Here is a 12602-nt window from a genome sequence, read left to right on the forward strand (position 1 = left end):
GTTTTGACAAACTATTTTTCCTCGAGTTTAAAATCATATATTTTACTCAAACAAAAAAGTAATAAAATAAAATCCATCGATCTTATCTTTTTACTATTTTTTTTTTTTTGGACAGAAATTTATATTTATATGCTTTCTATAAAATATTTATATTATTTTTTAGTTACCATAATATAGTTATCTTGTCAAAAAAAAAAAAAAAAATATATATATATATATATATATATAGATATTTATACACCGTATGCCATAAACTAATTTTAGCCCAACAATTAATTAAAAAAAAAAATCATCAAACAATATATATGTGGAATATATGAGTTAGAAATTAAACATATTTATTAGTATAAATTTAAGTAAAGAATATTTAGATTTAATTTACTAAGTTTTATTTAAGGATTTGATTTTATATTTAAGTTAGGATAAGATCAAATTTGATTCGGTTCATTCTACCAAAAAGAAAAATTGATTTTGTTCAAAATTAAGATATGATTAAATTTAATTATTTGATTTGGTAAAGAAGAATAAAATTGTAAATTCGCTAAAAAAAAATTGTAAATAAAAGGATAATTTTAAAGTCACTAAGTCTAGTCTAGTGGAAAGAGATTTGGGTAATATGCATGAGGTCATAGGTTCAATCCTCATTGCCGACACAGTAAACAAAAAAAAAATAAAGGAAAAAATTACACCAAATTTTATATATATACTTTTTTTTTTGATACATTTATAATTATGATTTTCTTAGCATCCCATTTGTTTATCGTTCTCGTGATCTTAACTCAGGGAGCTCTGAAAATATATGCAAGGTAGGGAGCTCACATAATATATACAGAGTCAGAGTTCGAACTTCAAACACTTCACTAATTTATCTTAAGAATGAAATTTCTCGCCAACTATACTACTTGATAAAAAAAAAATCACGAATGATTAAAAATTGACAATTTTAAATATCATAAACATTCATTATTTCTTGACCCTAAAAAAGAAAGACATGTTCATTGTTTAAAATGAAAATTGTTTATAGAAACAAAAAAAAAATGTTTATTAGAGTTATTAAATTTGAAAACATACAGTCTGTAAATAAAAATAAAAAATATGAACTATTGTAAAATCATGCAACATTTTTTCAAGGTTAGAACTTAGAAGTATTAGTGAATGCCACTCGTCTAAATCCAGTAAAGATTTCATTTTTGCAAAAGATTTCATTTTTGCAAAAGATTTTCTTTTTATTTGATAATGAAAATTGCTTGTACTAATTACCGGTAGGATTTGGTACTTGGTAGTAGGTTTCACGTATCTAATGATAACCAGTAGGATTTGCGGTACTTTAGTATTGTTCAGTTATACAGTTCGCAGTTTTGGTGGGAAGTAAGGCACCTGAAAGATACTTGGCGTCTGTCGTGTGACTGCCAAGAGTTCAAAGCAAACTAGTACTTTAAAAGTGAATCACCTATTATGAAATAGGAAGGAATTTACATAAAAAATAATTAGAGTTCAAAGGGATTTCAAACGTATTTTAGTCAATGATTTGATTTGTACTCCTCCATCTTTAACTTTAATTATAAGCAAAATGTACTTTTATTAGATTCATTCAAAAACTAATGCATTTGGTCTATAATATAGGCCAAATACATTAATTATTCAATAAATCTAAAATGTTAACTTTTGTTGAAAATTTAGAGGGTTTTTTACATTGAAAGTGTATTAAAATTGAACTCAAATTCCCAAAAAATAAATAAATAAACTCGGAAAATAGACTTAATCATTCTGTGTTTATATCACAAATCAAGTCTTCCAAGTTGGGAATATGGTACTTTATAGCTCAAATATATGCATTATCATCCTCAGTAAAGGATATCTTTCAATTGACACAATTTATGGTTTGTTCAAGCTAATGGGAAGACAGTAAAATAATTTATGACAAAATCTCTGGTAAAAACAACCAGTAGTAAACATGAAGATTAATAATTGATCAAAAAAACATTAAAATTAATATCCAAATTCACCACATAATATCATAAACAGGTATGTTTCAGCAGAAAACAACATAATTCTACTGTTATTGAGCTACCCATCATTAACATGATCCAAAAATTCAAATCATTCTTCTCAATTGTCAATTCATTTTTGCTCAGGCTCTGGCTTCTCAAAGAAGGTCTTCTTCAAAAAGTCCCAAGGCTGTAAGTGATTTATAAACAAAAAAATGCATTAGAAGTTTAGAACTGCACTAAGATTTAACAAGAAACCATATATGAATATGCAAATAATAGAAAAATGTCACACCTATCGACACAAATTAAAAAAGCAGAGGAATTCATTAAAAGCCATATGCACAGACAGAAAGCATGTTTAAGCCAACTTGTGGCAACATCCCCGGGATCACTCAAGATGCTTAAAAAGAACCTATAAAATGAAGACTACGCAAAGAGCTATACCAAGTACCAACTTGCCTCATTAAAGCATTCTATATATCTATTTGAAGACTTATATCACATGTATGGCTTTATCCGTGTGTAAGGTTATACAGATACAAAAAGTTAAGTGCTAGACCCTTATTACTACAAGGAAAGGGATTGGAAATAGAGGGTACACACGTAAAGATAAGGATGACAAAAATAAAAAAGAAACGCATCTTCGTGTTGTTAAGTTCAGAGCATTACCAAATGCTGGGCTCAAAAAGACTAGTGAGAAGTATGAGTTCAGGTGTGGAGAAATGAGAATACAAGGGGGAGGGATAGTTGGTTCGAGGTAGATAAAGGGGAGGGGAGGGGAGGGGAGGTGAGGGGGGTAATCTTGACAAAAAAAGATTTCTTTTTATTAAATCATTTTTTCAAAAAAAAATGTTTTTTATTCTTGAAAAAAGGAAACAAAATTTAAAAACAATTTTTTTAAAATGTTCCCTCACAATTTAAAATGTTCTATGAATTTAAAATATTCTTTTTGCCAATTTAAAACGTTTTTTTAACCAATCAAATCTCTCTAATAATTGAGATTTTTTGTTTTTGTTTTTTTTTTTTTTCAGAGAATAAAAAACGCTTTTTGTTTTTTGAAAAATGATTTAATAAAAAGATTTTTTTTTTGTCAAGATTACCCCCTCACCTCCCCTCCCCTTCCCTCCCCTCCATCTACCTCGAACCAATCGGGCCCTAAGGAATAGGGCGTGTTGAGTAAAAAGAAGATGGGCCGAGCATTCAGATGTGAACCGAGATATAAGAAATAGTCTATAACCGTCCAGGTAGAAACGTTGACATGAATAGACATTTGAAAGGAAAAGGAAGAGTTTGGGCTTAGAGGTCTGATGCATCTGCAACTTTCAGTTCTAGAATTCTCGTAATGAGCTAGTCTCTGCTGTTTTTGTTGGTAAAAAAACAAATTATATGATAGTTCATGGCATAGAACAAAAATGAGACACCTATCAGAAGATCACATGAATCAAATTTTGCTGAAACTAAGAATTCCATCACGTTTGGTCATCATAAATCAGAACTGAAATTTTAAAATCTATGAAATAACATTGCACAAGTCATTGATTAAATATATCAAACACCTTGTGTGCAATGATGCGCACACACACACAGATAGGTGGGTATGTGAACTTTATGACATGTTTGCGACTTGAAAACCATAAAGCCAATCTTAACACGTGATTGTAGATTCAACTAACACGACAGGTCCATTTCAATGATTATTATCGGTGAGGAACATTCCAATAAATAAATAAAAAAGTAAAATATTTAAAACAAAAACCAGAATTTAGATTTGTACGAATGAGTAACAGGTCGAAAATGAGTTTTGATAAGAAAATACAGAAATTCAGGATGGAGATTGAAATTTCAGATCAGTATGAACGTGATCGAATGTGAGGATCGAAATAAGGTATAGCGTATGAATCCTTAACATGAGATATAATATTCGGAAGGAAAATTGAAAAGCAAAAAGAAAAAAGAGATTACCTGAACGAGGTAGAGAGCGGCGGTGCCGGCTGTAACGCCCCATAAGGCGGCGGCTTTGACGTCGGAGAGTGGAACACGAATCTTGGTAGGTAAACCGGCCATTTTCCCAAATGTCAAATCTCGAATGCGAAAGAGAAACAACCCTAAGAGCACAACTTCAATTCAATTAATTAATTCCAAATGGTCAAAGACTTATTGTTTTATACCGTATTAATTCGTCAGAAAATAAAATAAAATATACCGTACAATATTAATTATATTTTATTCAAATTTTCACGATTCATTTTCCAAGTGTGGTTTTCGTGTGTCACATGTCCAAATTTAACGGTAATAGTGAAATTTTGACGGGATGACCAACATGAAACCTATAGAAAAGATAAGGACCAACTTAAAACTTGTAAAAAAATAAGGGAGCAACTTGAAACCTAAAATAAAAATAAGAACTAAAAGTGCAATTAAGTCTATATAAAACTATATCACTACATGTAATTTGGAAATGACAAAATTGTCCTTGATGTCAAGTATTTGTCACCAATTTTGTGTTTGAATAACATTTCTGGATGATTAACAAAACCTGACAAATGATGATTACAATGGGTACTAGTAGCTAGAAAAAAAAAATAGCATAACACGCAATACTTTAATTGTGTGCTTGTTTTGAATGAAAGAAAGATGGAGGAAAAAAATCACAGAAATCAATGAATCAATTTGAACTAACTTCATTTATTTGTTGGAAAATTCTATGGTGCAACCTCTTTTTGGGACTGTTTTGGTGCAGTCCTAATCTAACCAATGAGGATGCATTGTTGACTTACTTTGAATTATATGTTACAAACCACTTATAAGGTACTTACCATGCATCTTTATATCTATTAATATTTCAATTAAATCCCTATCGTATTAAAAGTTACAAAATTACCCCAATGTTTAAATTATTTTTTATTTTAATTGTGATTGTAAATCAATTAAAACAAAATTAAAACTAAAATTGAAAAGAAAAAAAAGTCACATAAAATTGAAGCTAGACTTTCCTATTTGATCATCCCTATTCTTTTTTCACTTTTCCATGACAATACGCTTCAATTGGAATAAATAATAACCAGTCACAAAGTAAGTAGTTTCCTAGTATATCAAAACGAAGCATTTTTGTCGTATTACGTTATTACTAATATTCGTCAAATGCTTATAGTAATATCAACTCATGTAATGTTCTAATGGTTCAATGTCAATACAAATTATTATTATTTTTATTTATTCTGAATCATATTCTAAATAATTATGTGCTAGTTCATGCTTGTTCATGACATGAAGTTTCATTTTCCTATTCAATGTTGGTTTTGACCTAAATATTCAGGCTCAATCAAAACATACAAAAAATCAATAAACTAATTTCAAAAACATAATTACCAATTTATGAAACCAAATCATGAAAAAATTGGACGAATCTTCAAGTTCAACGAATCTGAATGTTGAAGGTTGAACGCACCTTGATAGATTGAAGACGAATTTGAATACTGAACCTAGAGCTTGAAGGTTGAACGAAGCTTGAGGACAGGAGTGAAATTTGTTGGAACGGAGCTTGAGGGCATGAGTGAAGGTTGAACGAATTCAAAAAAACATTGGAATGAAGAAGATGAATTCGTCGTTGTTCATTATGTTGATAGATTGCTTGATAGCGCAACTGAGTGAGTGAAATAGATGGAATTTCTAATGGGGACAAGAAGATGGAATTAAGGTTAAATTTGTCATGGGTTTTCACGCTCACACGATGGTTTTTCAATTTGGGATTTAGGATTTTCAATTTTGGTCAAGTATTAGCTTTACCTGATGCTAGAAAGGAAATAGATTGTTGAGGTTTATCACATATATTATCTTTCTTTTTTTTTAGGCATGATTTGTTTTTAATTGAAATAAAAAAAATTATTTGTAATTTGTAAATGAATATTTACTTGATGAAGGACTCATATGCAATAAATAAAAGTTTGTTAAAAAAAAAGACTCACCATAGACTTGCGCTGATGTGGGAATTAAATTGAATTACATTGGTAAAAAAAAAAGGACCGCACCAAAATAATCCAAAAAGTAAATGCACCATAAAATCTCCCTTATTGGTTTCCGTATTTTTTTTTCCTGCTCTTTATTTCCTTCAAACCAAACACACCACACCATAAATGCGGTCAAATAGTGTTGGATTTTTTATTAATTTATTTTAAAGTTATTTCATTATTATTATTATTATTATTATTATTATTATTATATTGATTGGTGAATTAGCGGTTTCTTTTTTATTGTAGCAGTAATACTCAATCAATCTTAATAAATATTAATTATGGTTATGTCTTGTGAGAAAGATTAAGCAATGATATATTTCATATACAAGGAAGACCGATCCATATATATATAAGGGTGAACGAGAGAGAGTAAGAACAGAGGAAACTAAGTGACACAAGTAAAATATATAATAATACTAAGTTCCCGTGAGCATCCAAAAAAAAGTAATTCTATGAGACCTTGCTAATTCATGTGCAGTGCTAGCAAGAAGTGACTGTTGTATCCTGGAGGGTATTAGCTATGAGACCAACTGCACCGGGTAACTTACCTGTGGTGGCGAAATACTCTTAAGCCCAGTGCATTTGCACGCCTCAGTCAAATTCGATAAGTTCTTCTCATTCTATATTTTATTTTATTATGAGTCCATTTATCTGTAAAATTAATTTCTGTTATATTATTATTTGAAATAATTCTATGTCTAATATTTTTCCAACAATCTTAAGAGTATTTCGTTTTTGTTATAAAACTAATCCAAACATAACTATGAATATAGAAGAATAGAGATGAAGGAGAGAAGATAGAAAGATTAGAGTTTGTATATTCTCTTCAAGGTGTGCCTCACATTGTAACAAAGGGGTCCTATTTATAGGACACATTTAGGGGACAAGAAAACCTACACAATAAAGGACATTCATTACATATTATTATTCATAACACTCCCCCTTGAATGTCCATCAAGGATATGCCTCGTTAAAACCTTACTAGAGAAAAAACCATTAGGAAAAAAAAATCCCAGTGAAGGAAAAAGAGTACATATCATCCTTTATATGTGAACTGCCTCGTTAAAAACCTTACCAGGAAAACCCAGTGGGACAAAACCACGGTGAAGGGAAAAAGAGTGCATAACATATGTATTTATGTCTCCCCCTCATAAAGACAATTATATATGAGACGAAGAAAATCAAATAATCTTATGTAGTTGTCATAGTTGGTCAAAAGTTTTACTTGAAACTGACTTTGTAGAAAGACACGTCTTATCTTCTTTATCATTTAATCTTCTCCAAATATGTAGTTTGTGCGACATTATCTTCATGTTGAATCGTTGCAAGAACCCTTTAGAAGAAAACTCACAAATTCTTGTATCTGATGAATCACACACTTCAACCAAATCACATTCTTGATTTATCTTCTATGGTGCTCAACTTTCCTCGTCATTTTGTTTCATGATATTGTTATTGTTGTTTGTTTCATAGATCTCCATGAGTAATTGTACTTCATCATGTGAACATATAGTTTGTTTGTGATCTATACCTTTACGAGGATTAAACAAATTACCTGCATATCTAAAATAACAAAATATATACTTGATGATATATTGACAACAAATAATAGGTCCATAATGTATTTGTCCCCAATTGAACTAAAATGTGGTACTTCATGACCAATTAGTTCTTCATCATTTACTCGAACTCTAAAATATTCTTCAAATACTTATTTTGTAAGAAATGACAATATTTCAAACTCTTAAGGAGTCTCTTGATGATATTTTTATCATCAACATAGATATAAAAAAAATTCATTGCTAAATATTTTCTTAAAATGAACAAATTGTCATTTTCATATTTCTCACTTGGAAATATTCAACAAGAATATTATTCAACATGCATATATATTGCTCGAGTATATAAGGAGACTTATCCATATTTATTAAGTCACATTTCCAATAGTTTGATATATGTGTCTCACGAAAATTAAATCCTTTTGGGGATTTTCACATAATCATTATCTAATGAGCCATTCAAACACGCTGTAACACATCTTTCAAATAAAACGAGCATTTCATGTGCTACAAAACTTAATCAATTATAAAGAAGTATTGAATTCACTTCAGGTGAATATGCCTCTTGAAAATTAATGGTAGACGTTTATCATCATTTTCTTTTCGCGCGAAAACTAATTTGTACTAGTTATTTTCATCTTCAGGTGTATGGAGTGCTGGTCCAATAACCTTTTGCTTTGCAAAACTAGTTTAATATTGTATCAATCGCATCTACCTATTTAGTCAATAATTTCATTGTCTATAATCTTTAATAGACTTTGATCTATGATCCTCATTGTCATTTATCACATATATAACGCTTTACTATCTGCAAAAAATATTGTCAACGTTGACTTCATCTCGGTTCCATCATATTTTATTCATGACATAATTTATTGAGATCTCTTTATTTTCATATTTTTCAGGTACCTGATAAGTTCTTCCGGAACTCGGAAAATCAATTATTCATATCCTCACTTGGTCATCTTTCTTTTTAGCTCCTTTTCTTATTTGAGGATTTTCATCTTTGGAACCGATTCGCTTACCACGCTTCAGGGTGGTTAAATTTCATTTGCTTGCCCATCAAGGACATCCATTTTGATTGGAGCATTAGCAGCTGTTTATTAATTTCATAGATTATGCAAATGAATTATCTTTAGAACTTCTGGTTCATACTAATTTGTAAGAGGATCGAGACGAGATAAAAATAATAATAATTTATTTCAAGTGATTCAATGGAACTTCTGGTTCACAATTTCAGCTGCTTATTTTCTCCCCCTAATATTGGGAAAACTAATTCATCACTTGAAAATTAGCCTTCCGGGCTATAAACAAGTCCCTTATTGGCTCGATATAATTTATAAGGGATGAAGAGTTATATCAAATATATTTCTCCAATATTCTTTTACGACCCATTTAAATGCATTATATTGGAGCAATTGAGACGTACCCAACACATCCAAAAATGTTTATATATGGGAAATTAGGTTTATAAACCAAAATTCAAATAAATTAGGGGAGAGCTTATGTATATAATAATTTGTTGGCATGATGTTATTTAATATCTCAACATACATGTTTGAGTGTTCCCAACTATAACTTAGAAGTTACGATCTCATAAGTATTAGTCGTGTAATTAACTTCAGACGTCTAAAGAATCGATCTTCAAGTCCATTATTTTTGTTTGTATGAACATATTCTACAAAATGTTCGGTATAAATTTCAATTAACATATGATACTTATCAAATACTTTCTAGAATAACATATATAAAATGAGCTCTTAAAAATAATCTCACAAACTTCTGGTTGTGAGTTTATAACAAACATAGATGCGACCATTTAGTTGATGCATCAATTAAAATTTTAGAAATCTAATTGGTCCACTTGATCGGTGTATTGATTTACAAATATCACCTTATATATATTCTAAAAAAATAAGAGACACTCATTTACTTAATTTATCAATTTTCTTTGGGAGCTAGTAATACACAAAAAATATTAGATTGAATGAACTTCTGACCATTCAATACATATCCATAGAAACTTTTTGCATCATAATAGATCAGAGATGACCCAACTGATCTTGCCAATTACAAACTTATTATGATTTGTAAACTTCTGGTTTACAAGAACATGTGCTTCAATTGCACAAATATATATATATATATATATATATATATATATATATATATATATATATATAAGTATACCCCAAACTAGAGGCAAATGTTGATAATATGTCTCGTAATGTATAGAGATACAAGATCTCATCCATTTCTTGTTTCAATAGGATATTCATTTATGCGAATATCCTTCAAACATAAAAAAAAATTCTTTAAGACTTAAAAATATACAATACATTGGCAAAGCGTAACTTTATTTCTCGATATAACAATGCATTGGTTCTTCTGGAACCTTCAATAATTTTTGCACTACTAAATATAAAAGTTAATTCCTTCCAAAAAAAATATAAAATTTAATTTTTCATAAATAGTAATATCGATGAATATTTTCACGCTAACAATTATGTTTATGTGGATTTCAGCAGAATTATAAAACAGTAAAGTTTTTTTTATTTTTTTTTATCTAATAATTTAAAATCAATAAATTGATTTAAATAAGTAACTGAATAATTAAAAATCAGTTTATATTTACAAACTGTAACCGAATTATAATTATAAGTAATTAAGAAAATAACTGTATTCAAAGCTTAAGAAAACATAATCACCATAAAATAAATTCAAAGTTTAATGTATAAAATGCTAAATGTAACTTTTTTCTTAGGCATATATTTCATAGGGAATAATAATCGTCTACCTCATAGTAAAATATAAAATAGATAGATAGAGATCTTACTAAGTTGTGCATCGAGAAATAAAGTCGAATTATCATGTAAAAACTTTCACATTTCAATTGATAATTATTGAAATTGTACCAATCTAAAATATGATTAACCAAATATTTTTGAAATTATTTTCATAATTTTGCTACTTCAGGAGCATATTCAAGAGACATACATAATTGTTCTTTTAATTTTGGTCCAATTTATACTAAGATCAAATAGATCATATGGACTTTAATCATGTTGTAAAAAAAATTAGTTCTTCAGGAACTCAACAACAAGTCTCTATTCAGAATGACTAGAGAAAATCACAATTTTACAATCTTTAATGAATGGTTAAATTATTTGTTCTTCAAAAATTATACCAATAATATACATAATATTGGTTAAGAAAATCCATATTCTTTGAGCAATCCATCAAAGATGCGCTAATATTAAAGCTTTAGCTTTTCAAGAACTATATCACAAGTGATCTTCATATAATATTGATCACAATAATCTTCATAATTTCTTCAAGAAAATTTTATTCTTTGAGCAATCATTTAAAGAGACTTCAATATTAAGATTTTCCCTTTTTCTTCTTAGTTCTTCGGGAACTATCACATATATTTTCATTAGTTTTGCTCATTTGACCACTTTTTCGGCCTTTTTTTTTTATTCTTGTCATTTTTTTTCACTTCTAGTGAGAAGCCGAACTTTTAAAATTATCACAACCATGACTATTACCACGACCATGACCACAATTTTGTCCATGGTAATTATGTGTTGCTACATTCTCTTATGGGAATGGAGTAACATCAGTGGGTCGGAGTTCATTCATTTCTGGAAATGATTTTTCATTCATTTTTTATTGATAATATCATCAAATAATAAAATCAAGCAAATTAGATAAGCATAGTTAACATTGTTAAATAGAATTTCTTATAATATCGTTTATACATTAGATGGTGACAAAACTAATAAGGAAATTGTTTAAAGGAATTGCTACAATGAATATATCTATCATTTTTGAAAAATTGTATAAATATATATTTTTTATTAACCTAGCGGTTTAGTTGCTATAAATTCACTCTTATGATGAATAATTGAGGTGTCCGAAATTCAAACGTCAACCCCCTCCATATACTATAATGCAATGTCTCTACCACCAAGAGCCCGTTTGGATCCAACTTATTTGAGCTTATAGAAATAATTTATGCAAAATAAATAAATTTTTGTGTTAATTCATAAGTTTTTACCTACAAAAATTGTATCTTTATAAATTATTTTATCATAAACTATCTTGAAAATTTTATAATAATATATAAAAGCTTATTTATTTGTATAAATTTTGAAGAAGCTAAACTAGCCCACCCAAATTGGCGTCAGAGAGAATCAAACCTCAGACCTCAAGAGGAGCACACTCTCAAGTCCCAAGCTAATACCAATGCACCAACCCAAATGAGTTTTTATTTGTATAAATTGTTTTGCATGAACGTAAAAATAAGTTAATCCAAACGAGTCCCAACTTAACTAAGCTTACGGGACATTGTATAAATATATCTTATATCTAGATTGTTATGATTATGTAAAAACAAATATTTGTCATTATGCAAATAGATGTATTCAAGTATCAAGTATTCTACCGATTACAAATGACCCACCACCGTGATGGGCGGCTGAAGTAGTTCACATCATCCACATAACGTACGCCTACAATAAAAAGAGAAAAGGAACTGTACCAAAAAAAGAGAGAAAAGGAAGGAGATGAATGGATAGAGAAATTTCATTGCAATTCATATATATCCTCGTTATTACAAGTTTCGCAATTCATCAACTGATTAAGAAATTTCGTAGCATACGCTAGTTTGTTATTTTATCACCTAATTAATTCTGACTAATTTCAACATATTTTTCTTGCAAATATTATGCTACATTTAGTTCATTCATGTGTTTATTTTTAATATTCAACACTCCGAAATGCGGATTTAAATTTTCTGTAGTAAAAAAATTATGCAGTCATATAATTAGAGTGTCGTAAATTTTACTATTAAGATTGAACGGTAGGTGTAAATTTATAGCTTAAACTAAATAAAAAATTATATTACATATTAGACAGTTGTGATAATCTTAGAATCACTCTTTGACTACAAGGAATTTATTTTGACAACACTCTATACATAAATAACACCGGTTGTACAAATATGCAGTAAAGTTTCCCTCTACCGTTTTATTGGA

General features: G+C 29.1%; 1 pseudogene; it reads left to right on the top strand.

Annotated features, from left to right (window-relative positions):
* Positions 1-1898: 1898 nt before the first annotated feature.
* On the top strand, positions 1899-4087 carry LOC123914972 (annotated as a pseudogene).
* Positions 4088-12602: the final 8515 nt, after the last annotated feature.

This window comes from Trifolium pratense, linkage group LG3 (assembly GCF_020283565.1).
Source record: "Trifolium pratense cultivar HEN17-A07 linkage group LG3, ARS_RC_1.1, whole genome shotgun sequence".
NCBI classification, from domain to species: Eukaryota; Viridiplantae; Streptophyta; class Magnoliopsida; order Fabales; family Fabaceae; genus Trifolium; species Trifolium pratense.